The sequence below is a fragment of the Procambarus clarkii genome, chromosome 24 (genome assembly GCF_040958095.1).
Source record: "Procambarus clarkii isolate CNS0578487 chromosome 24, FALCON_Pclarkii_2.0, whole genome shotgun sequence".
Lineage (NCBI taxonomy): Eukaryota > Metazoa > Arthropoda > Malacostraca > Decapoda > Cambaridae > Procambarus > Procambarus clarkii.
In genome coordinates this window covers 5,935,062-5,961,197 of record NC_091173.1, presented here as the reverse complement: position 1 = coordinate 5,961,197, position 26,136 = coordinate 5,935,062, and the positions used below count along the sequence as shown (strand labels likewise).

At 39.5% G+C, this 26,136-nt stretch overlaps 1 protein-coding gene across 2 annotated transcripts in view; it reads right to left on the bottom strand.

Annotated features, from left to right (window-relative positions):
- LOC123761780 (fructose-2,6-bisphosphatase TIGAR) overlaps nt 1-18,442 on the bottom strand; it is a 74,699-nt gene extending 56,257 nt beyond the window's left edge. Inside the window, exons 1-2 of one of the 2 annotated variants that reach the window (XM_045747984.2) lie at nt 18,300-18,442; nt 3,042-3,218 (exon numbers count right to left, since the gene is read on the bottom strand). The gene's annotated coding sequence lies outside the window, so the exon portion shown is untranslated. The remainder of the gene's footprint in view (nt 1-3,041; nt 3,219-18,299) is intronic. The other variant, XM_069330522.1, reaches the window with a different exon arrangement.
- Nucleotides 18,443-26,136: the final 7,694 nt, after the last annotated feature.

Below are 26,136 nucleotides of genomic sequence, written 5' to 3'. Positions count from 1 at the left end.
ACAAGAGAGGTTGACAGTCATTCATGAGAGCATAGCTATAAATGACGAATGTGACTGTCCCTTCACCACACAAGAACTAATCAGAGCCAAAAAAGGTGGTAAGGACACTGCACCAGGTGCTGATAACATTACATACTCAATGATCGCACATGCAGGTCCTGCTGGAGAACAAGGAATATTGGACGTCATCAATGCATCTTGGCAGCAAGGCAAACTACCGACCTCTTGGAAGAAAGCAGACATCATACCGATTCCTAAGCCGAAAGAACCTGGCAATTACAGACCCATTTCATTAACATCATGCATTAGTAAAACTGCAGAACGGATGGTCTTAAATAGGCTACTGTGGAAGACTGGAGACCTGCATAAACACATATTTGGCTTCACTAGAGGAGTAGGTACTGCCAACTGCATAGCAACATTACTAGGAACAGTTAACTCAGGTCCAGCTATAGTGATCTTCCTTGATCTAGAAAAAGCATTCGAACTTGCAAGCCCGCAAGCAATTTTACACACCTTAGTTAAAAAAGGTGTAAAGGGAAAAATGCTAGCATGGATTCAAGATTACCTAAGTCACAGGTATGCCAGAGTAAAGTTGCAAGGACAAGTGTCGGACTACCACTTGCACGAGAATGGGACTCCACAAGGAGTCCTCAGTCCTAGTCTTTTTAACATCCTTATGGAAAACCTTGTTACCATGACATTTACAGAAGGGGTTAAATTGCTAAGCTATGCTGATGATATAGCATTAGTCATTACAGGTCCTTCACTTCTAAATAAAGCACAAGGTGCATTAGATAAAGTAACATCTGAATGCAGCGTTTTAGGGCTAAAAATATCTGCACAGAAGTCTAAGGCAATGAGACTAGGCGGCAACACTCCAGACAGGCACCTACGCATTCAAGACATTAACCTTCAGTGGGTTACACAATATCAATATCTCGGAGTGTGGATAGATTTTAAAATGACATTCAACAAGCAAATTCAATATCTAAAGGAGAAAGCAAAATCACGACTAAATATAATGAGAGCAATCACAGGGCCCCGTCTAGGAGCGGGACACAAAGTGTTAAGAATGTTTTACATACATGCCGTTCGTTCCCTAGTTGATTATGCAGCGCCTGCCTTACTCACTCTTTCTCCTGGTCAGTGGCAAACGTTGAGGTTATTCAAAACGATGCATTGCGAATCATAACAGGAGCTCCCAGATGGACTAAAATACTGAACCTAAGACTAGAAACAAAGCTAACGTCGATTGAAATAAGGGTAAAAGGGATTGCTGCATGCATGCTGACCAAGATATTGACTAGACCTAGAATCAGTTCACTTAAAGATATAATCACTGGAGCACTAACTCTGGACAGAAGAGCCTCCAATAGCAACAAGTGGACCCATTGTGCGATAAACACCATCAATATATTCGATATAACAAACACAGTCACTGAGAGGGGTGTCGACGAAATACATGCAGACTTTGTTATGCAAGCCCCTTGGGAATCTCTGCCAGCAGACTTTAAGATTATGGTTATTGAAGGAAAAAGAACCAGACAAATCCTCATCTGCTACGTAACATTGCACAGATGCATATAGAAGCAAACATGGCATCCGACAGCTTCACTTACTTCACAGATGGATCAGTAGACCAGCAGGGACAAGAAACCGGAGCTGCAGTTAAAGCAGGAAACTCTGTAAATAGTTGGAGGCTCTCAAATGGGTGTTCGACTTTACAAACAGAGATGCTAGCCATTCAAAAGGCTTTGGAACATGCTCTTGCTGAACACCGACAACATGTTATCATACATACAGATTCGAGAACCGCCATTGAAACCTTGCAACAAGAACACATATGTGATAACATCCATCTGATCACAAATGTCATATCATTCATGCAAACACTCAAACGACAAGGCCGACGGGTACTTATCAACTGGGTGCCAAGTCATGTGGGAATAATAGGAAATGACATTGCAGACGAAGCTGCAAAACTTGCTACTAAGAGGAGAAATGTAGACATTTACATACCACAGAGTCTATCACAGATTAAGAAAGTAATTAGAAACAGAGTAATGCAAAAGATGTAGTGACCACAACACAGCAGTTGCAACATCAGGATCTGCGGGTTGGTACAAGAATTCAACCAACTACGAACCACTTAGTTTGATGAAAGGGAACAGTAGAGCAACAGAAGTGCATTTACATCGCATCAGGCTTGGATACCCATGTGCATGGGAAATAGGCTTACAGGTTCCGGAAGATGAGAGGAAATGTCAACACTGTGGAGAAATGCCTGACAGACCACTGGAACATTATCTAACACAGTGCACAGTTACAAACCCATTAAGATTTCAACTTAGATTCAACAGAGCAGAAGTTGTTAAACACATATGGCAAAATCTTACTGAATCGAATCGAATTAAATATAGGACAAGATACCCTAATGGGTGAGCTTTGAAGTGGGTATAGGTGAAGAATAGCTTGGGTGAGAGGAAGCGTCGGAGTTGTAGAGATAGAGCCAGGGCTAGACCCAGCTGCGCGGCTGAATATGAGGCTACTTGAACACCTGGTCGGCTTAGGCTTGGCGGGCAGGGTCCCGAGGGAGGGGCGGCGGTGTGAGGTCTTCTTTCCTCATGATGTGTGGAGTCTTCTTTCTTCTTAGGAGTTGAAGTCTTCTTTCTTCTTTGAAGCTGAAGTCTTCTTTCTTCTTTGAAGCTGGAGTCTTCCGTCTTCTGTCTTGCACGTTGGTCTGCTCCGAAGCTTGCAGGGGGTTCCACCACCTCAAAACGAGGAAAATTAGGTCCCTATACCCCTAAAGAGGGGGGGGGGGTGAAGGCGGCTACCTTTGGGCGAGTCTGGTACTGAAGCGACCATACGAGTAATAAATACTCATACTCCGCCCAAGTAAAACAGAAACAAGCAACACTTAGTGGGCCAGCCAGAGGCTCAGGACCCGCGCAGGAATATCCCTGCAAAAAAAAAAAAAAGCTACTCGGAAAAAAACGTTTCAAGTAGCACGGGCTATGGTGAGCCCGTATTAGACTTACCTGGGACAGAAGTGGGGCTGTGTCCTCTATTCACTTTTTGCTTGCTTATATTCGGTGACTACACCTCAGCTTCCTCCAACCAGGATGATTGATTGATTGATATAAAGACTAAGTCACCCCAGAGGTGGCACGGGCATGAATAGCCCGTAACGTGAACCAGGATGGAAAGAATGTTACCTGTAAATAGGGATAGGATTAAAGCTTGTGTAATTAGTGCTAATTAGTTATGCCATTAAGTTAATGAGAAACTGTAATGAATATATTGTTTGTACTCGCTACATCATTGATGATTTTACATTCTTGTAAAGCCACTAACACGCATAGCGTTTCGGGCAGATTCTTAAGCAAAATTGAAAAATGTTAACAGGTACACTGTAAGAAAATTTGAAGAAAATGTGTTTATTTTTTTATTAACAAACTTAGGTATACACAGCAATGCGCTGCTACCCTATTCTATATGAAAGATTACACAGTTAGATCAAAAACTAGCTATAAGTTCATCTAATATTCCCATCTCACAGGATGGTTAGTCATACATGGAATCAGGGGAGAAAATACCTGTCTCATTACAAAAACAATTCAACTCAGACTAAACAACTTTACGATTTTCTGGATGAGCTACAAGCTCATCCAGAAAATCAAGATGAAATTTTCATCTTGAAACTATCAAGATATAATGAGCTACAAGCTCATCCAACATTCTCACCTCACAGGACAACCAGCCATACATGGAATCATGAGAGAACATGAAATATAAAACTGAAAATTAGTAGGTACATTATAGTAAAAATTGAGGATTATCAGCAGGTGCATTGTAACATAATTTGAGGATTATTTCTAGGTACATTATAGTAAAATTTGCGTTCAACATAACAACCATGAAATAAAATGATAGCAGTGATTACAATGGTGAAGTTATATGGCTTAGGCACATATTTTGGGGGAATGGGTAGAACAAGATTCAGTGAGAGTTTGAAGCATTAGGTAGGAAACTATCAAGATGAAATTATGTACTTTTTGTTTTTACTTTTGAATTAGGTGTAGGTTGGACAGCTTTTTAATTCGTTAGGGAGTGAGTTCCATAGACTAGGTCCCTTGATTTGCATAGTGTGTTTACACAGATTTAGTTTGACTCCCTGGGGCGCCCCACAACCTACCTGAGGGAGGGTCTCGTGTCCCAGGTGTACGGTCTCAGAGTCCTGTAGCCTCAAGAAATAAGTATGTGAGGCTGTCGTTCCCATCAGGAACGACTGACACCGAGAAACTCACATATGGCTCAACGTGCTCCTTTCCACCTATGCAAGGAGCGACATCTCCCTTCCCCCATTGATGTTGTTCACTCAATGATTACGTCACCTTACATTTTTGCAGGGAGAAGTCCAGGATAGCTAATAAACGACCTTCTTGAGGGTAAGGTAGGCAACATCAGGCTCACCAACCATGACAGTGCTACTAGAAACAGGAAGTACAAGGGAGTTTTTAATCACTAACTACTCCACCACATTCTCTCTATCATTGAAGACATGCTTTGCTGAGTACTTCATCAGACAAGAACCAAACACTCACGTAGCCTTTCTTCACCTCCAAGCTGCTTTTGACACAGCTAGTAGGAAACTCACGATGAGCAACTATAGCTTCTTTTTATGTCGGGGAGATTTGTTGAAATGGATTAGGGTTATTTGAGTAATAGAACCGCCGCAGTCATCTATAAGAGGGTTAAGAGTAGCTATAATGCCTCCTTTGAATTGGGCACACCTCAGGGAGGCGTCCTCAGTCCTACGCTTTTCAATGTGCTGATGCATAGACCAATAGCTGACATACCTACACAAGTCGACGAGGCTGTCATCTGCTATGCAGACGACATTTGCGTCATTGCAAACAGTGGCAACCGGCTGCAGACTCTCCTTGATGCACTTGCAAGTAAATGTATTGAATGTGGACTTATCGTCTCCACAGGTAAAACCTAACAGGGCCTTATGCTCCCCAAAATCAATAATCCTCCTGTTTTTAAAGTCAATGATCAGAGCATTGAAAACTGCAGGCAATACAGATACCTCGGTGTGAATATTAATAGTGACATTGTAAGTGAACTACAGTTTAAGCTTAAAGACTAAGTCTTCTTAAAACGCTTGCTGGACAGCACATTGTCATTAATGTCAAATATGGGAGAATGTTCTACATGATGTTCATCAGGTCACTAGTCGACTACCATGCCCTGCACCTTATTTGTCTCCTTAGCAATAGGCTGAAAGTTTAGAGAAAATTCAAAATGGAGCCATGAGGATAATTCTTGGAGCCGCCAGATGCACAATAATCATCAGCATGAGGGAGGAGCTGAAACTCTCAACCATATGTGAAAGAATTGAACAGTTCAGTACTACCTTCTGTGTAAGGGTGATGAGAGACCCAGCATCACCCTTACTGCTTAGAGAAAAACTGACTAGTGTTGTATGTAGGCGAGAGAGTGTTGCCAACGCACCAGCGGGCAACCTATATGCAAACTGGCTGAGTAGAAGTGATGCCAATCTCATTAAACTAAATATTCCTATTGTATGCAAAGTATTAGCCAATGATATTCTATTATATATGTACCCTGAAATTACAAGTATCTTACACGCCCATCAGCAAAAGCAGTTTAATTCATTTATTATGCACCCCATACCCATCTTGTGGGCGGTAGTGTTACAGAGGCACATAATGGGCTCAGGGACTGAACCCCACAATTCATTTAGCTAAGCAAGTTACAAAATTCAGTATAAGTCGTCACATCAACAATGGATTCGAGATCGACCACAAGTTCAGTTTCTAAATTAAGCAACTGACATATGTGGAGAGCTAGTGTCACAATTGATATGTTTGTCCTGCACACCGCCCCCCATCCAGTGGGCAGCGTGGATAGGTTACAATCACTCAGTTACTACCTACAGTTAGCAAACTGGGGATATTTGGCTAAAATTTCTGGTAGCAGATCATTTTGAATGAAATATTTACACATCGTTGGAACATTGGTTATAGAATTGTCTCTAAATTCACGTATCTTTTCGCACTCCATCACATAGTGACGGAGGGTGTGCGAATAATTTTGTTGACACAGTTTACATTTGGTCAGGTCTACATCAGCAGATAATGAAAATTCCGAGAGATACTTGTAACCGAGTCTAAGCCGAGCAGTAGTAACATTTAGAAGTCTGCTGACTTTATTGGATGGTCCATAGATGTGTGGCTCCTCTTGCATGATAGTATGATGATATATGGAATTACTGGTGTCAATTTCACTTTGCCTCAGATCTACAAGATCTTGTTGAAATTCTCGGTGTACTGCTGCTCTCAGATTGCTCATTGACAATCCAAGGTTACACTCAACGGCTCCTTTAAAGGCTTTGGCTAACTTATCAGCTCTATCATGCATTCGGAGGCCAACATGAGATGGAGACCACATGAAATGGACTCTGTTACCATCCTTAATAATTTTGTTGTATTTGTGTCTAGCTTCGGACACGAGCATGTTACAGTTATGTCTTAAAGAGTTGAGAGCATTTAAGGATGATAAAGGGTCACTTACAATTAATGTATCAAGTTTTGAGACTTGTACACATTTCAGTGCAAGGATCAAGGCAAATAGTTCAGTCTGAAGGGTAGAAGCCCAGTTGTTTATACGGACTCCCCACTCAAAGTACAAGCCATCACCCATTGTCAGGACAACTGCACTTCCAGCTGCACCCGTGGTGCGGTGTAGGGAACCATCAGTGTATATAATTTGAGAGAGAGAATGCTCTGTGGACAGAGCATCAATATGGCTTAAGGCGTTGAGCTTTGCCTCAAGACAAAGCTTGGGCTGATCTCTAATTTGCTTCTTGGGTGGAAAGGGAGGGATTAAAAATGGAAAGGGTGTAACCTCCCACGGTGCAGGAAAGTGCCGTTGTTGTTTCTCTTGGTACAAATCATGAACCTGATACATTCCGAGTTGAGTTCCAGATTTAGTTATCCATTTGGAACAATGCTGATCTTCAATAAAGAAATTCTGGAGGGCTTCTGTGCAAGGGTTAGGATGAGTTAGCCTAAGCATTTTTATACCAATTTGACAGTTAATTTCAGTAACTCGATCAACAACGCTCGGAATATTAAGCTCCTTTCTCATATTAAGTATCTTTGTGGTACGAGGGCATCCAAGGATTATCCTCAAGGCTTCGTTCTGCAATTTTTCAAGCCCTCCAAGCTTTCTTTCAGGCATCAAAACAAGCAGAGGTGCAGCATAATCCACTAAAGATCTGACGTATGCAAGGTACATCATTTTGACAATGCTGACATTGGCACCATAGCCTGAGTGATAACCTGCAACAGCCTTGAGAGCTCGAAGCCTCTCTTTATACTGACGACAGAGTCTGAATACAACAGGACCATACAGTGGCACCTCAAGGCCAAGGTATGCATCTGTATTTTTCCAGGGGCATAGAAGTGTAACCAAGAAATTTGCCATCATTTTTATTACTGATGTTAATGTTGTCTATCTGTAGCTGAATTGCATTCGATGATTTGCTTCCAAATAAGATGTAGTAGGTCTTTTCTATGTTTAATGTTAGTTTGTTAGTTGACATCCATAAGTGGACTTTTTTTAATTCATTATTCACAACATTATTTAGTGTATGTGGGTTGGGGTCTGAATAGATTTTATTTATTTATTTATTTATTTATTTATTTATTTATTTATTTATTTATTTATTTATTTATATACAAGAAGGTACATTGGGTTTGTGAGAATACATTGGATAGTACAGTATTTACAATCTTGTAAAGTCACTAGTACGCGCAGCGTTTCGGGCAGGTCCTTAATCTAACAGATAATTTTAAGTAGGTAAATTCTATCAGAATTAATAAAATGATAACAAATACATTGCAAGAAAAAAAATGTGATGAGAGAGATTAGTAAGTATATTAAAGCACATTGGTATATTAAAGCTCTGATTGATTACATTGACAGCTTGATTGGTAATTTAAACAAGATTAATAGACACCATACAACAGATTGATAGCACATATAAGAAAACAGCAATGATCACAATGATAAAGATGTTCAGATTGGGTACATAAAGATGGGAGATTGGGTAACAATAGATACAGTGCAATGTTAAAGCAAAAGGTAAAAAACTATGAAGAAGAAATTAGGTACTTTTTAGTATTGTTTTTGAATGACGCAAAAGTTGGACAGCTTTTCAATTCACTAGGGAGAGAGTTCCATAGACTGGGTCCCTTTATTTGCATAGAGTGTTTACTCAGATTAAGTTTGACTCTGGGGATATCAAAGAGACATTTATTTCTGGTGTGGTGATAATGGGTCCTATTACATCTGTCCAGGGAGAGTTTCAGAGCAGGATTTGCATTTAAGAACAGGGTTTTGTAAATGTAGGTGACACAAGAGAATTTGTGGAGTGAGATTATGTTTAGCATGTTTAGGGAGTTAAACAAAGGGGCTGAGTGTTGTCTGAAAGCAAAATTTGTTATTATTCTGATATCAGATTTTTGCTGGGTTATGATGGACTTGAGGTGGTTTGCAGTGGTTGAACCCCATGCACAGATACCATAATTAAGATAGGGATAGATTAGTGCATAATATAGAGATATGAGAGCAGAGTTAGGTACATAATATCTGATTTTGGAGAGTATACCAACTGTTTTAGAGACTTTCTTAGTTATGTGTTGTATGTGGGTACTGAAGTTGAGTCTCTTGTCTAGGAATAGGCCGAGAAACTTTCCATCATTTTTATTGCTAATGTTTACATTGTCTATCTGAAGCTGAATTGCATTTGTAGATTTGCTTCCAAATAAGATATAGTAGGTCTTTTTTATGTTAAGTGTTAGTTTGTTGGTTGACATCCATAAGTGGACTTTTTTTAGTTCATTATTAACAACATTATTTAGTGTATGTGGGTTGGGGTTAGAGTAGATGAGGGTAGTATCACCAGCAAACAAAATAGGTTTCAGAATGTCAGAGACATTACGCAGATCATTGATGTATATAAGAAATAGGAGAGGTCCCAAAATGCTGCCCTGTGGCACTCCAACGGTTATTGGTAGAGTGGGAGAGGTTATATTATTGATGGCTACACATTGGTGTCTATCACTAAGATAGGATTGGATATAGTCCAGTAGTCCAGTGTATGGCCTCGGATTCCATAATGATGGAGTTTACGTAAAAGGTAATTGTGATTAACAGTATCAAAGACCTTTCTCAGGTCAATGAAGAGTCCAACCGGAAACTCATTTTTGTCAAGGGCTGAGTAAATTATATCAAGGAGACTAATAATTGCATCGTTGGTACTCTTTTGGGAGCGGAAGCCAAACTGACAGGGGCTAAGCATGTCGAATTTTACGAGGTAGGAGTAGAGCTGTTTGTAGATAATTTTTTGAAATATTTTTGATAGTATGGGTAGGTTTGATATTGGTCTATAATTGTTTATGTCTGCCGGATTACCTCCTTTATGAACTGGCGTTACTCTTGCTTTTTTAAGGATATCAGGGAAGGTATGACACTCAAGGGATTTGTTGAACAGCAGAGCTATAGGTGGCGCAAGGGCGTGGGAGGCGCTCTTGTATACAATGGATGTTATTTCACTGATGTTCCCAGCTTTGTTTTTTTTTTTTTTTTTTTTTTTTTTTTGAGATATATACAAAAGTTGTTACATTCTTGTAACAGTGAGTGAGTTTTAGTGAGTGTATGATGGACACAACATCTGTCGGGCTGACTGGTGAAAGGAGAAGAGAGTTTAGATAGCTGCCTGAGAGATATTCAGATTCAGATTCAGATTCAGATTCAGATGTTTATTCAGGTAAGGTATATACATACAAGTGATGTTACATTAATGGATTGATATATAGATAGAGCTAGTACATACAATGCCTAAAGCCACTATTACGCAATGCGTTTCGGGCAAGAAAAACATTAATATCTAGAACTTAATACTAATTGAGCATAAAGAATAAAGGATGTTGAGAACAAATACAAATAAAGATAAAAAAAAGGGGGAACATGACTGAAAAAGCAGCACAAATACAATAGGTTGACAGTGTTGATTACAAAAAAGAAAAAAAAAAGAAAATAACAGACATGGGTTGACAATAGAGGAGTGAGGTAGATTACAGGGAATTTATTAGGTAGTGTTTAGTTTTTATCTTAAACTGGTTGAGAGAGGTACAGTCTTTAACATGGTTGGGAAGGTCATTCCACATTCTGGGCCCCTTGATTTGCAGAGCATTTCTAGTTTGATTAAGACGTACTCTAGGAATATCAAAACTGTATTTATTTCTGGTGTGGTGCTCATGGGTTCTGTTACAACCTTCTATGAAGCTTTTAAGATCAGGATTGGCATTATAGTTTAGCGTTTTATATATGTATAATACACACGAGAGAATGTGCAGTGACTTAATATCTAACATATTAAGAGATTTGAGTAGGGGTACCGAGTGATGTCTGGGGCCAGAGTTGGATATTGTTCTAATAGCGGCTTTGTGTTGGGTAATTAGAGGACGTAAGTGATTTTGGGTAGTAGAACCCCAAGCACAAATACCATAGTTGAGATAAGGATAGATAAGGGAGTAATAGAGAGTCACCAGAGCAGGGCGTGGTACATAATATCTGATCTTAGAAAGAATGCCCACAGTTTTTGAAACTTTTTTTGATATATTTAGAATGTGTCCCTGGAAATTCAGCTTGTTGTCAATGAGAATGCCAAGGAATTTGCCATCTAATTTGTTACAAATTTGGGTATTGTTTATTTTGAGATTTATAAGACTAGAGGATTTATTGCCAAACAGAATATAGAAGGTTTTGTCAATGTTAAGGGTGAGTTTGTTGGCAGTTAGCCAAAGATGGACTTTATTTAGCTCAGTATTTACTGTGGCATTTAGAGCAAGAGGGTCAGGACTGGAGTAAATGAAGGTTGTGTCGTCAGCAAATAGAATTGGTTTGAGGTGTTGGGAGGCATTTGGAAGGTCATTAATGTAGATGAGAAAGAGGAGAGGGCCAAGTATGCTGCCCTGAGGAACACCAATGTTGATGGGTAGGGTGGGAGAAATTGTATTATTCACAGAAACATATTGGAGCCTGTCAGCCTGTCAATATGTGTTGATATGTGTCTGAGTCTGTGGGATTTTACTTGCAAGGTTAGCATCAACCGATGAAAAGAAGCTATTAAATTCATTCGCCATTTCTAAGTCAGATGACGGTGTAAGGCCATCCTTAGGGAGTGTTATCTGCTTGAGGGAGTGTTGTTTAGTTCCTAGGATATTAGAGATGGTTTTCCATGGGCTTTTCATGTTGCCTTTTGCTTCTTTGAATCTAGTCTCATACTATGAAAGTTTAGCTTTTCTTATGATACTGGTAAGCACTGATGAGTACCTCTTAACTACTTCCTTTGTAACTAGACCAATCCTAAATTTCTTTTCATATTCATGTTTTTTGTTGATTGATTTGATTATGCCACTTGTGAGCCACGGATTGTTTTTTCTTTTGTCAGTTACTTGTTTGGTAAGGAGGGGACAGTGAGTGTTGTAGAGGCTTAGAGTTTTGGAGAGAAAGAGGTTAGTTAATGAGTTTATATCCTGTGTATTATTAAATTCAGATTCCCAGTTAATATTGTGAAGTGCATTAGAAAGATTGCCTAAAGCTGATTCACTGTGTAGCCTGAATGAGAGTTTCTTGCTTTCTGGTGGTGCTGTGTCCATGTTTGCTATGAGGAAGGTAGGATAGTGGTCAGTTGTTCTGTCATAGATTACCCCAGATGTAAGGGGAGCTGTTATATTAGTCCATAAGTGATCCAGGGTAGTGGCAGATGTTTGAGTGACTCGGGTGGGCTTGGTGATTGTGGGGATTAGCATACAGGAGTGCATGCTGTTACGGAAATAGTCAACTTGAGGGTTATTTTGAAGACCCAGGTCAATATTGAAGTCACCTCCCAGAATGATGTGATTTTTGTTGAGATTGTTATTTATGATAAGATTTCTTACGTTGTCTGAGAATGAAGCTATGTTGGTATTAGGAAATCTATAGATGGCACCGATTATCAGAGAGGATTTAAGGGATTTACTGGAGAACTTGGCAAAGGTATATTCACAATAGTCATCTCTATCACTAATGACACTATTGCAGATGAAGGTATCTTTGTAATATATTGCTGTGCCACCTCCTTTTTTATTAGGCCTGCAGTTATGAATGGCTTTATAACCAGCTAAATTGTAGAGTTGGGTATAGTCTTTACTTAGCCAAGTTTCTGTTAAAATGATGAATGATAATTTAGTACCAAGTGCTGTAAGAAGTGCATTTATATCATCAAAATGTTTACCAAGTGACCTAACATTTTGGTTGTAAACTGATAAGCAGGTGCTATTTAGGAGTTTGTTTTTTGCAAGATTTGCTGTGTAATACCTGCAATAATGATGATCAATGTGCTGATTTGTGTGGATATGGGACAGAAGATTTCGATAAGGATCAATATCAGTAAGCATATAGATACAATAATGTCACGATACAATAAGATAAGCAATTACAGGAACAGTTAAATGCTAAAACTGCTGTAAATAGAAAGTAATTGTAGCAAAACACAACAATAAACGTAGATACACAAAAAATAGAAATAATTAGAAGTAGAGTAAAGATCCCCGTAGATAGCCAGGAAGGCTACAGGAGTTAGGTTAAGAGAGAAGAACAACACAGTAGACCGACAAGAATAATATATAGCAAAAAATAGAGACAAATAATAATCGTAAAGTAAAGATAATCTTAAAAATCAATTATTTAATATAGCTTAGTTGTGAACCTATAATTAGTATGAACTTAAGACAAAAAATGAGCTCAGTAATTAATTACAATAAATGATGTATAAATCAAATTACAATTAAATTTAAAAATTAAAAACAAAAACAAAAATAACAGGGTAAGATTATATAAGTTCTGCCCGGAACGCTTTGCGTAATAGTGGCTTTAGGCATTGTATGTACTAGCTCTATCTATAAAGCCAACAAACTTTGTAAAATCTCTTTATGTATGTACCTTACCTAAATAAAAATTATTATATTATTATTATTATATTTATGAGCAAGATTTTACTAAGACACTGAGGTAAATGTTAACATAAATACAAAGTCTGCTATAATTAGAGAATAATTATAGCAAAACACAACAATAAATGCAAGTAAACAAAAGAACTGAAACAATTAGAAGTAGAATAAAGATCACTAGAGAGCCATGGAGGATACACAAGTTTGGTGGAGAGAACAAGAAAATAACAGTAGAGACTGTCAAGATGAATATATACAAAATTTGACAAATGATGATTGTAAAGTAAAATAATCTTAGATAATTAATTTTATTTAGCTTAGTTTTTTAACCTATAATTAGTATGAACTTAATTAAGAGAACAAAATGAGATCAATAATTAAATTCAATAAATGACATAAATCAGAACAATTAAATTTAAAATTTAAAAAAATATAGTGTAAGATTAGATTTAAGAGTAAAATTTTACAATGATACTGAGTTAGATGCTTGCATAAGTGCATGGAGACTTGACTGATTACTTAGGAACTTATATGAATGAAAGAACATTAGGTAAAAGGTAAGGCAGAGACAACACCTTGAACGTTAGATTAAGTTAGGTTAGACTCAGGCACTCAAAGAGATATTTTAAGTATTGGCATTGCTCGGGTTCAAGTTTTCAGATATACCACAATCACTAAAGATGGCCAGTAGTTGTTGGTCACACTTTATTTCATATCTTTTTCCTGCACTTTCCTTCTTTGCAATGATCATTCCATTCCTAGTGTAGCACTGCTTGATAAGACCAGGGTTTAGTTTGCGAATTGTACGCAGCCTGAAGAGGAGGGATCCACGCTGCTTTGTAAGACACTCATTTATATAGAGGTTGGTTTTATGCTTAGCAGCTGATTGTATGAGGTCAAACTTAACAGAGGGATTTGCAAGTTTGACGAGCATTCTCGTACTGCTACGGGAACTGTTTTTATCTATCCTGATAGCTGATTTGATAGTTAGTTTAGTTCATTTATTATGCACCCCATACCCATCTTGTGGGCGGTAGTGGAAAGGGTTACAGAGGCACATAATGGGCTCAGGGACTGAACCCCACAATTCATTTAGCTAAGCAAGTTACAATCTTGATGAGCTAGTTACAAAATTCAATATAAGTCATCACATCAACAATGGGTTCGAGATCGACCTCAACTGATTTGATATCAACATTAACTTTGATCTTTGAATTAATTAGGGTGTGGGCTATGTTACAACAATTCTCACCTTGTTGTTGTTAGTTAGTTATCTATATGTTTTAAGAGATAAGAGTAGTATCATCAGGAAACAATGTAGGTTTAAGAATATTAGAGACATTAGGCAGCTCATTGATATATATAAGAAATAGAAGAGGTCCTAAGATACTGCCCTGTGGCACTCCAACGGTAATTGGTAGAGTGGAAGAAATTGTATCATTGATGGTTACATATTGGTGTCTGTCACTAAGATAGGATCGGATGTAGTCCAGGGCAAGGCCTCGGATTCCATAATGCTGGAGTTTAAGTAAGAGGTAGTTGTGATTAACAGTATCAAAGGCTTTTCTTAGGTCAATGAAGAGTCCAATCGGAAACTCATTTTTGTCAAGGGCTGAGTAGATTACGTCAAGGAGACTAATGATTGCATCATTAATGCTCGAATGAGCATTAATGATGCAATCATTAATTCAGTATGTAAATTCTGAGTATGTCGAATTTTACGAGGTAGGAATAGAGCTGTTTGTAGATAATTTTTTCAAATATTTTTGATAGAATGGGTAGATTTGATATTGGTTTATAATTGTTTATGTCCGCCGGATTGCCTCCTTTATGGACTGGCGTTACTCTTGCTTTCTTAAGGATATGAGGGAAGGTGTGACACTATAGATTTGTTGAACAGTAGAGCTATGGGTGGGGCAAGGGCATGGGAGGCGCTCTTGTATACAATGGACGGAATTTCACTGGTGTTCCCTGCCTTTAGTTATCTATATGTTTTAAGAGATAAGAGTAGTATCATCAGCAAACAATATAGGTTTACTCTTTATTTTTTGAGATTAAAGTATAAATTGTGTTGAGAAAAAATAAATAAAATAAAAAAAGGGGGGGGGGGGAACATGGCAGAAAAAGAGCAAAAATACAATTTGGTCAACAAACAGCATTTAATTATTTATTTATTTATATACAAGAAGGTACATTGGGTTTGTGAGAATACATAGCATAGTACAGTAATTACACTCTTGTAAAGCCACTAGTACGCGCAGCGTTTCGGGCAGGTCCTTAATCTAACAGATAATTTTAAGTAGGTAAATTTTAGCAGAATTAATAAAATGATAACAAATACATTGCAAGAAAAAAATGAGATGAGAGAGATTAGTAAGTATATTAAAGCACATTGGTATATTAAAGCTCTGATTGATTACATTGACAGCTTGATTAGTAATTTAAACAAGATTAATAGACACCATACAGCATTGTTTAAAATAGTAGACATGGGTTGACATTTTGGGGGTGAGGTAGGTTACATTGAGTTAATTAGGTAGTACTTAGTTTTTATCTAAACTGGTTGGGAGAGGTACAGTCTTTTACATAATTGGGAAGGTCATTTCACATTCGAGGTCCCTTGATTTGTACAGCATTTCTAGTTTGATTAAGTCGTACTCTTGTCCTAATAGCAGCTTTGTGTTGAGTAATTAGAGGACGTAAATGATTTTGGGTAGTAGAACCCCAAGCACAAATACCATAGTTGAGATAAGGATAGATGAGGGAGTAATAGAGCGTTACCAGGGCAGGGCGGGGTACATAATATCTGATCTTAGAAAGAATGCCAACAGTTTTTGAAACTTTTTTTTATATATTTAGAATGTGTCCCTGGAAATTCAGCTTGGGGTCAATGAGAACGCCAAGGAATTTGCCATTTATTTTGTTACAAATTTTGGTATTGTTAATCCTGAGATTTATTTGATTTGAGGATTTATTGCTAAACAAAATATAGAAAGTTTTGTCAATATTGAAGGTGAGTTTGTTGGCAGTTAGCCAGTGATAGACTTTATTTAGCTCAGTATTCAATGTGACATTTAGAGCAAGGGGGTCAGGATTGGAGTAAATGAAGGTCGTGTCGTCAGCAAAATAGAATTGGTTTGAGATGTTAGGAGGCATTTGGAAAGTCATTAATGTAGATGAGAAAGAGAAGAGGGCCAAGTATGCTGCCCTGAGGAACACCAATGTTGATGGGTAGGGTGGGAGAAATTGAATTGAATTAATCTGTGTAGACACTCTATGCAAATAAAGGGACCCAGTCTATGGATCTCACTCCGTAATGAATTGAAAAGCTGTCCAACTTTTGCGTCATTCAAAAACAATACTAAAAAGTACCTAATTTCATCTTCATAGTTTTTTACCTTTTGCTTTAAAATTAGACTGTATCTATTGCTACCCAATCTCCCAATCCTTATGTACCCAATCTGAACATCTTTACCATTGTGATCATTGCTGTCTTCTTATATGTGCTATCAATCTGCTGTATGGTGTCTATTAATCTTGCTTAAATTACCAATTAAGTTGGCAATGTAATCAATCAGAGCTTTAATATACCAATGTGCTTTAATATACTTACTAATCTCTCTCATCTCATTTTTTCTTGTAATATATCTGTTATTATTTTATTAATTCTGCTAGAATTTACCTACTTAAAATTATCTGTTTGGTTAAGGACCTGCCCGCAACGCTGCGCGTACTAGTGGCTTTACAAGATTGTAAATACTGTACTATGCTATGTATTCTTACAAACCCAATGTACCTTCTTGTATATAAATAAATAAATAAATAAATAAATAAATAAATAAATAAATAAATAATAAGAGTAGCAGTGTTGATGGCTTCAGGCTGGTTACTGCAAGATTCACGGACTCTTAAAGCTCTTCTAAGGTCATTGGTTGCTTCACATTCCAGAAGATAGTGAAGTAATGGCTTTTCTGTGACAGTTTGGCAGAAGATGCACTCTCTCTGTCGAGGTTCACCAATCTCCCAGTTGCATCTGTAACCTAGACGTAGTCTATATAACCTAACTGCTATTTCCCTGTGGATTCCTTTTGGGATATTTAACCTTTCTAATTTGGTTGCCTGAAAATACCATATTGCAGGGAGCGAACCTTCAGCTATTCTCTGGTGCAGGTAGGCTTTGTTGATGTGTGAGAGTTTTTTGGTGATGATGTTTTTTATGTTCTCTAGGCTGGGTTAAATTGTTTTATGTATCACTGGATGACGAGTTGCCAATTTAACAATTTCATCAGCTTTCTCATTTAAATTTCATCGGCTTTCTCATTTAATGGGATTCCAACATGGGATGGGAACGTGATGAGGAAGTAGAGACAGGGAATAAATAGGCACGAGAGAGGTGAGGAGCAAAGTAAGGTGTAGTAGAGGGGATAGTAGTAGGAATAAGAACTGCAGAGGGCCTATTGGCCCATACGAGGCAGCTCCTATTATAACCACCCAATGAGAAGGGGATAGTAATAGGAATAAGAAGAGGATAGCAAGGGAACGTAAGAGAAAACAATGAACAGAAAAGGAAAGAGAGAGAAAGATAAATGGAATAGGAAGCTTATGTTAGGTTGTAACACGGGGAGGGGGTTCTCGAATAATCTTTCCTACCTTTTCCCCCTCTACCCGTATTCTTACTTTTTATTCTCTACCAAGGGACTCCAAAACTTTTACTAAAGCCGACTCCACGCCACGTGGTCCTAAGACGATTGACCGACTTAGGATTCTACAACCCGTATGACGTGACCTAGGCTTTGAGCAAAACCCTAGAGTCGCCTCCGCCGCCACCACCAGACCAGTAACACTGAGCAATGATCGAGGTCTGGATCGATCATGCTAATTAATCAATCTTGGGGCTTGATCCCCACTAGTAACTTATACCCTTAAGATTTTAAGTGTGGATTTAATTCACAATCAACGGTAAAGATGACTTCCGATTTGGTGTTAGAATCGGCGCCCAATTCAACTCTGCCTCGTAGGGACCACGTGACCAGGACAAGTTCACATACATATAACATACACATGGAAATAATGAAAATGCAGATTATTAGCTAATTAATTTATTCAAAAATCTAAAACAAAATCTAAAGATGAGCACTCCCTATCAATTTACCACTCCCTACTTGGCAATGAATTGACTATCCCTATAAATAACAATAGCAACTATACCTCTATGTTGACCAGCTTGGGTGGAGTGCTGGTCTTGGGGGGAGAGGTGAGATGGTTGACCTCCCCCAGTTGATCTCGAGCCCACACTGATCTCTCCTCGTCTGGTCTTCCCCAGACTAGAGCATTGTATCCTTCCGCATAGTCTAAGTTTTACCAAGTTACTAGCAAGGCTTAAGTTTAACAATTAACCTCTGTTTGTACTGAATTGATCCAGATTAGTTGAAATATTTTACTGAAGTTAAATTACACAAGCCTCTTAAGGAAAAGCTATTCCCAATCCACAAAATGGTTATTTGAACTTTGAGAATTACTGAATGTGGAAACTGTTGTGACCTGTGACCGCCAGGTCACTCAAATTCTTCCGCGCCGAGGTCTAGTCATGGATAGTGACTGATGGCGACTTAAACTCATTCTCCTAATAATTAGAATACTCTTGATATTGTACCCAGTAATATTATACAATACCATTTTAATACAAAATGAATAAAGGTTAATTTCTCTAAATAAGTGAATACTATAGAATGGTTCATTATACAAAACTATGAACAAAAATGTCCGCCATTTTGTGACTCAGACTTGCTAATCCCCAGAGGAATGCGCGTTGGTCAGGTCCTTACACGACTTCTGGAACCTTCTGGATAATTCTTACAACAGCCTAGTTTGTTACAAGGTCACGTTTCTTAGAAAGATTCGAGCATTTGAGTATATACTGTGAAAGGGAAGAGTCCACAGCAACAAAGCCAGGACTCAAGTTCATGTTGGGTACATTGTGTATTAGAGCCGATTCAACAAGACGGCGTCTGTGTAGAGTAGAGGCAGGAAAGATTATTTTGGAGGAAGACCAATCAATAGGATGACCAGAATCCCTCACATGGCAGAAGAGAGCATTGTTAGTGTCTGCAGACTTAACACTTCTCTTGTGTTCTTTAAGTCTGTCATTCAGTGTACGGCCAGTTTCGCCAAAGTATTGGAGAGGACAAGACGAACAGGAAATAGAGCAGACACCAGCAGCATTAGAAGCAGGAGGAGCAGTGTGAACTAGAGTGCTACGAAGTGTGTTAGTTTGTCGAAAGTCAAACATTCACATAAAGCTTTCACATTTCCTCTTGACATAAAGCTGGCGAGCTTTAGGTCAAGAGGACGAAAGGTATTAGTAAAAGTTTAAGTTCAGATATGAAGGGAAGGCATAGTATAGTGCTACTAGTGTTGGAAGCAGGATTAGGATGAAAGAAATTTCGTTTAGCTTGAGAGTGGGCACAGTTGATGAAATGCAAAGGGTAACCAAGGCGAGAGAATGATTAGTAGATATGGGTGGGGATCACGTAACTATCCCGTGGGAGGGTGGGGAACCCGTAACTATCCCGTGGGAGGGTGGGGAACCCGTAACTATCCCGTGGGAGGGTGGGGAACCCGTAACTATCCCGTGGGAGGGTGGGGAACCCGTAACTATCCCGTGGGAGGGTGGGGAACCCGTAACTATCCCGTGGGAGGGTGGGGAACCCGTAACTATCCCGTGGGAGGGTGGGGGAACAGGTAACTATCCCGTGGGAGGGTGGGGAACCCGTAACTATCCCGTGGGAGGGTGGGGAACCCGTAACTATCCCGTGGGAGGGTGGGGATCACGTAACTATCCCGTGGGAGGGTGGGGATCACGTAACTATCCCGTGGGAGGGTGGGGATCACGTAACTATCCCGTGGGAGGGTGGGGATCACGTAACTATCCCGTGGGAGGGTGGTGAACAGGTAACTATCCTCCCGTACAGGATGAGGATGGTTGTACAATAAACCACCGCTCACAGGATGAGTATAGGGTGCACAATAAACCACCGCTCACAGGATGAGTATAGGGTGCACAATAAACCACCGCTCACAGGATGAGTATAGGGTGCACAATAAACCACCGCTCACAGGATGAGTATAGGGTGCACAATAAACCACCGCTCACAGGATGAGTATAGGGTGCACAATAAACCACCGCTCACAGGATGAGTATAGGGTGCACAATAAACCACCGCTCACAGGATGAGTATAGGGTGCACAATAAACCACCGCTCACAGGATGAGTATAGGGTGCACAATAAACCACCGCTCACAGGATGAGTATAGGGTGCACAATAAACCACCGCTCACAGGATGAGTATAGGGTGCACAATAAACCACCGCTCACAGGACGAGTACAGGGTGCACAATAAACCACAAAGCCGCCTCCAACGTCAACAATAAAAGGACCACACATAATAGTCTCAGGAACGTAACCTCACACACATATAATAAGAGTAAGTTACAATGTGATGTAGTAGTTACAGTTGTGGTAATCCCACAAAACCACCAGAATTTGACGCTATGGTCGATTGTGTCAACATATTGGCGTACGTGAGAACATGTTGTCGGGGGGTGGTAGGTTGGTGGTAGTGGTGGTGGTGAGTGTTGGGGACGGCGGGGTGGGTGGGAGGTGAGTATGGGTCATGCCATGATCACGTGACGGCCACAGCCTGGTTGGGTCCGGTTTATTAGTAAATATTCCTGACCCAGCGGCCATGTTGGCCTGCCTGCCGGCGCCTGAGCTTTCCACCCCGACACAAACCCATTATATTAGCACCGTGAGTGCTGTGCACCACAGCTTGTAAATTTTAATAAAAATCTCAATACTGCGCACTAACTGAATGACTTTGTTACAAACTGTATACCTATACCTGTAACAATTATTATATAATATATATTTCAAAACCAGAATCATTTTCACTCTCGTCAATGCAGCTTGAGCTGCAATATCGTACGCGGGGAAAACTTTCTTCGCACGATATAATGTTGAACTCTCATATCGCTGTGTATTAAACAAAACAATGTATCATAACTTTCCGCCGCTCAAATTGTATAAAAACACTCAATATTTATATTAACTGGAATTATTATGCAAGTGCGAGTTGACCTTGGCATCGTTGCCAGGCTGCCAGGCATGTGACGTCACGCCAAGCCTCATGCCCCATCAACACACATGTACGCACCAACACATGTGCACTGTGCACATATCCCACCTACTAGTCAATAGGTCCACCTAGTACTAACGTTAGGCACAAGGATGGTGGCATTATGAAAACATCAGCCGTTGGCTCCAAGGTCACCCCCCATAACCACACTTCTTGTATCCATCACTGGGATACCGTATATGTGTGTGTATATATATATATATATATATATATATATATATATATATATATATATATATATATATATATATATATATATATATATATATATATATATATATATATATATATATATATATATATAACTGAAAACTCACACCCCAGAAGTGACTCGAACCCATACTCCCACAACTGGTATGTACAGGGACGCCTTAATCCGCTTGACCATCACGACCGGACATAAGGAAGTGATAGCCGAGGCTATATGAACCACTTCCCCGCCGGCACTCGGATGGTAATCTTGGGCATAGCATTTTATCAAATCACCTCATTCTTTGGGGCACACGTGAGGAACACAAATGCAAACAAGCCTGAATGGTCCCCAGGACTATATACAACTGAAAACTCACACCCCAGAAGTGACTCGAACCCATACTCCCATTTTCAGTTGTATATAGTCCTGGGGACCATTCAGGCTTGTTTGCATTTGTGTTCCTCACGTGTGCCCCAAAGAATGAGGTGATTTGATAAAATGCTATGCCCAAGATTACCATCCGAGTGCCGGCGGGGAAGTGGTTCATATAGCCTCGGCTATCACTTCCTTATGTCCGGTCGTGATGGTCAAGCGGATTAAGGCGTCCCTGTACATACCAGTTGTGGGAGTATGGGTTCGAGTCACTTCTGGGGTGTGAGTTTTCAGTTGTATATAGTCCTGGGGACCATTCAGGCTTGTTTGCATTTGTGTTCCTCACGTGTGCCCCAAAGAATGAGGTGATTTGATAAAATGCTATGCCCAAGATTACCATCCGAGTGCCGGCGGGGAAGTGGTTCATATAGCCTCGGCTATCACTTCCTTATGTCCGGTCGTGATGGTCAAGCGGATTAAGGCGTCCCTGTACATACCAGTTGTGGGAGTATGGGTTCGAGTCACTTCTGGGGTGTGAGTTTTCAGTTGTATATAGTCCTGGGGACCATTCAGGCTTGTTTGCATTTGTGTTCCTCACGTGTGCCCCAAAGAATGAGGTGATTTGATAAAATGCTATGCCCAAGATTACCATCCGAGTGCCGGCGGGGAAGTGGTTCATATAGCCTCGGCTATCACTTCCTTATGTCCGGTCGTGATGGTCAAGCGGATTAAGGCGTCCCTGTACATACCAGTTGTGGGAGTATGGGTTCGAGTCACTTCTGGGGTGTGAGTTTTCAGTTGTATATAGTCCTGGGGACCATTCAGGCTTGTTTGCATTTGTGTTCCTCACGTGTGCCCCAAAGAATGAGGTGATTTGATAAAATGCTATGCCCAAGATTACCATCCGAGTGCCGGCGGGGAAGTGGTTCATATAGCCTCGGCTATCACTTCCTTATGTCCGGTCGTGATGGTCAAGCGGATTAAGGCGTCCCTGTACATACCAGTTGTGGGAGTATGGGTTCGAGTCACTTCTGGGGTGTGAGTTTTCAGTTGTATATAGTCCTGGGGACCATTCAGGCTTGTTTGCATATATATATATATATATTAGTATATTTTGGTAGCAGTCTTTCCTGTAGACATATATTATTAAATATGACCGAAAAAGTAAGATTAATAATTCAAACACGAATTTTCTCAATCTTTCGTACATTTCTTTTCACTGTTGGTGGTAATTCAAAAATCAATTCTCCAAAATTCATTTTTATTTCTAGTCTGACGCGACACTTGAGCGCGTTTCGTAAAACTTATTACATTTTCAAAGACTTTAGTTTACACATACACAACTGAATAGAACTTACACATCTTCGATTTGTTTATATCTACATTTGAGTGAGGTGGATGGGGTGAGGTGGTATTAATAGGGTATTAAATTCATCAACACAAGACAAAACACGAAACAATGGGTATTGAATGGAAGTGATTGTAGAAAGCCTATTGGTCCATATTTCTTGATGCTTCAATATTGGTGCGGAGTCTTGAGGCGGGTAGAATATAGTTGTGCATTAATTGGCTGTTGATTGCTGGTGTTGACTTCTTAATGTGTAGTGCCTCGCAAACGTCAAGCCGCCTACTATCGCTGTATCTATCGATGATTTCTGTGTTGTTTACTAGGATTTCTCTGGCGATGGTTTGGTTGTGGGCAGAGATTATATGTTCCTTAATGGAGCCCTGTTGCTTATGCATCGCTAAACGCCTAGAAAGAGATGTTGTTGTCTTGCCTATATACTGGGTTTTTTGGAGCTTACAGTCCCCAAGAGGGCATTTGAAGGCATAGATGACGTTGGTCTCTTTTAAAGCGTTCTGCTTTGTGTCTGGAGAGTTTCTCATGAGTAGGCTGGCCGTTTTTCTGGTTTTATAGTAAATCGTCAGTTGTATCCTCTGATTTTTGTCTGTAGGGATAACGTTTCTATTAACAATATCTTTCAGGACCCTTTCCTCCGTTTTATGAGCTGTGGAAAAGAAGTTCCTGTAAAAAAGTCTAATAGGGGGTATAGGTGTTGTGTTAGTTGTCTCTTCAGAGGTTGCATGGCTTTTCACTTTCCTTCTTATGATGTCTTCGACGAAACCATTGGAGAAGCCGTTGTTGACTAGGACCTGCCTTACCCTACAGAGTTCTTCGTCGACTTGCTTCCATTCTGAGCTGTGGCTGAGAGCACGGTCGACATATGCGTTAACAACACTCCTCTTGTACCTGTCTGGGCAGTCGCTGTTGGCATTTAGGCACATTCCTATGTTCGTTTCCTTAGTGTAGACTGCAGTGTGGAAACCTCCGATCTTTTCCATGATTGTTACATCTAGAAAGGGCAGCTTCCCATCCTTTTCCATCTCGTAAGTGAAACGCAGCACGGAACTCTGCTCAAATGCCTCCTTCAGCTCCTGCAGATGTCTGACATCAGGTACCTGTGTAAAAATGTTGTCAACATACCTGCAGTATATGGCTGGTTTCAAGTTCATGTCGACTAGGACTTTTTGCTCGATGGTACCCATGTAGAAGTTTGCAAACAGGACACCTAGGGGAGAACCCATGGCGACCCCATCTACTTGCTTATACATGTGCCCATCCGGGCTCAAGAAGGGTGCCTCTTTAGTACAAGCTTGGAGTAGTTTCCTTAGAATATTTTCTGGTATGTCAAGAGGAGTACAGGCTGGATCACGATACACTCTGTCGGCTATCATCCCGATTGACGATTTACTGACGATTTACTATAAAACCAGAAAAAACGGCCAGCCTACTCATGAGAAACTCTCCAGACACAAAGCAGAACGCTTTAAAAGAGACCAATGTCGTCTATGCCTTCAAATGCCCTCTTGGGGACTGTAAGCTCCAAAAAACCCATTATATAGGCAAGACAACAACATCTCTTTCTAGGCGTTTAACGATGCATAAGCAACAGGGCTCCATTAAGGAACATATAATCTCTTCCCACAACCAAACCATCGCCAGAGAAATCCTAGTAAACAACACAGAAATCATCGATAGATACAGCAAAAGCAAGCGGCTTGACGTTTGCGAGGCACTACACATTAAGAAGTCAACACCAGCAATCAACAGCCAATTAATGCACAACGATATTCTACCTACCTCAAGACTCCGCTCCAATATAGAAGCATCAAGAAATATGGACCAATAGGCTTTCTACAATCACTTCCATTCAATACCCATTGTTTCGTGTTCTGTCTTGTGTTGATGAATTTAATACCCTATTAATACCACCTCACCCCATCCACCTCACTCAAATGTAGATATAAACAAATCGGAGATGTGTAAGTTCTATTCAGTTGTGTATGTGTAAACTAAAGTCTTTGAAAATGTAATAAGTTTTACGAAACGCGCTCAAGTGTCGCGTCAGACTAGAAATAAAAATGAATTTTGGAGAATTGATTTTTAAATTACCGCCAACAGTGAAAAGAAATGTACGAAAGATTGAGAAAATTCGTGTTAGAATTATTAATCTTACTTTTTCGGTCATATTTAATAATATATATATATAAATATATATATATATATATATATATATATATATATATATATATATATATATATATATATATATATATATATATTTATATATATATATATATATATATATATATATATATATATATATATATATATATATTATAAACGACCCTCGGTTCGTGGGGAAAATGTGCATTGAAGTTCCTGAAGGAATTGGGGGACAAATTGATCAGCGCTACAAAAGACCAGAGAGCAAAAAGTTTCTTGTTCCAGCGCCTCAGTGTTGCGATTCAGAGGGGAAATGCCTGTTGCGTCTTGGGCACTAGTCCAACTTCAGAGGAATTCGAAGAAGTGTTTGACTTGCAACAATGATCGAACCCGTCTGTGACATTCATCAATGTTTCCCATTGTTGTGTTCTTCAAGAGATCCATAACATTTAAGCACCTTTTTGCATTGTTATTTTTGTATCAACCCATGTATATCTTGTAACCATCAAATGCATAATAAAGCACAAAAAATATTCAAGGAAGGGGGTGGTAGGAGAAAAGCACACAGAAACTGTATTGGAGGGGATCTAAACATTCCCTCTAATGCGTTATGCGTGGTTTCCTCCGAGGCTATGGGTCCCCCTTCTTCCAGCTAGAGGTGGTACTCCCTTCCTATATATATATATATATATATATATATATATATATATATATATATATAAATATATATATATATATATATATATATATATATATATATTTTATTAAATATGGCCG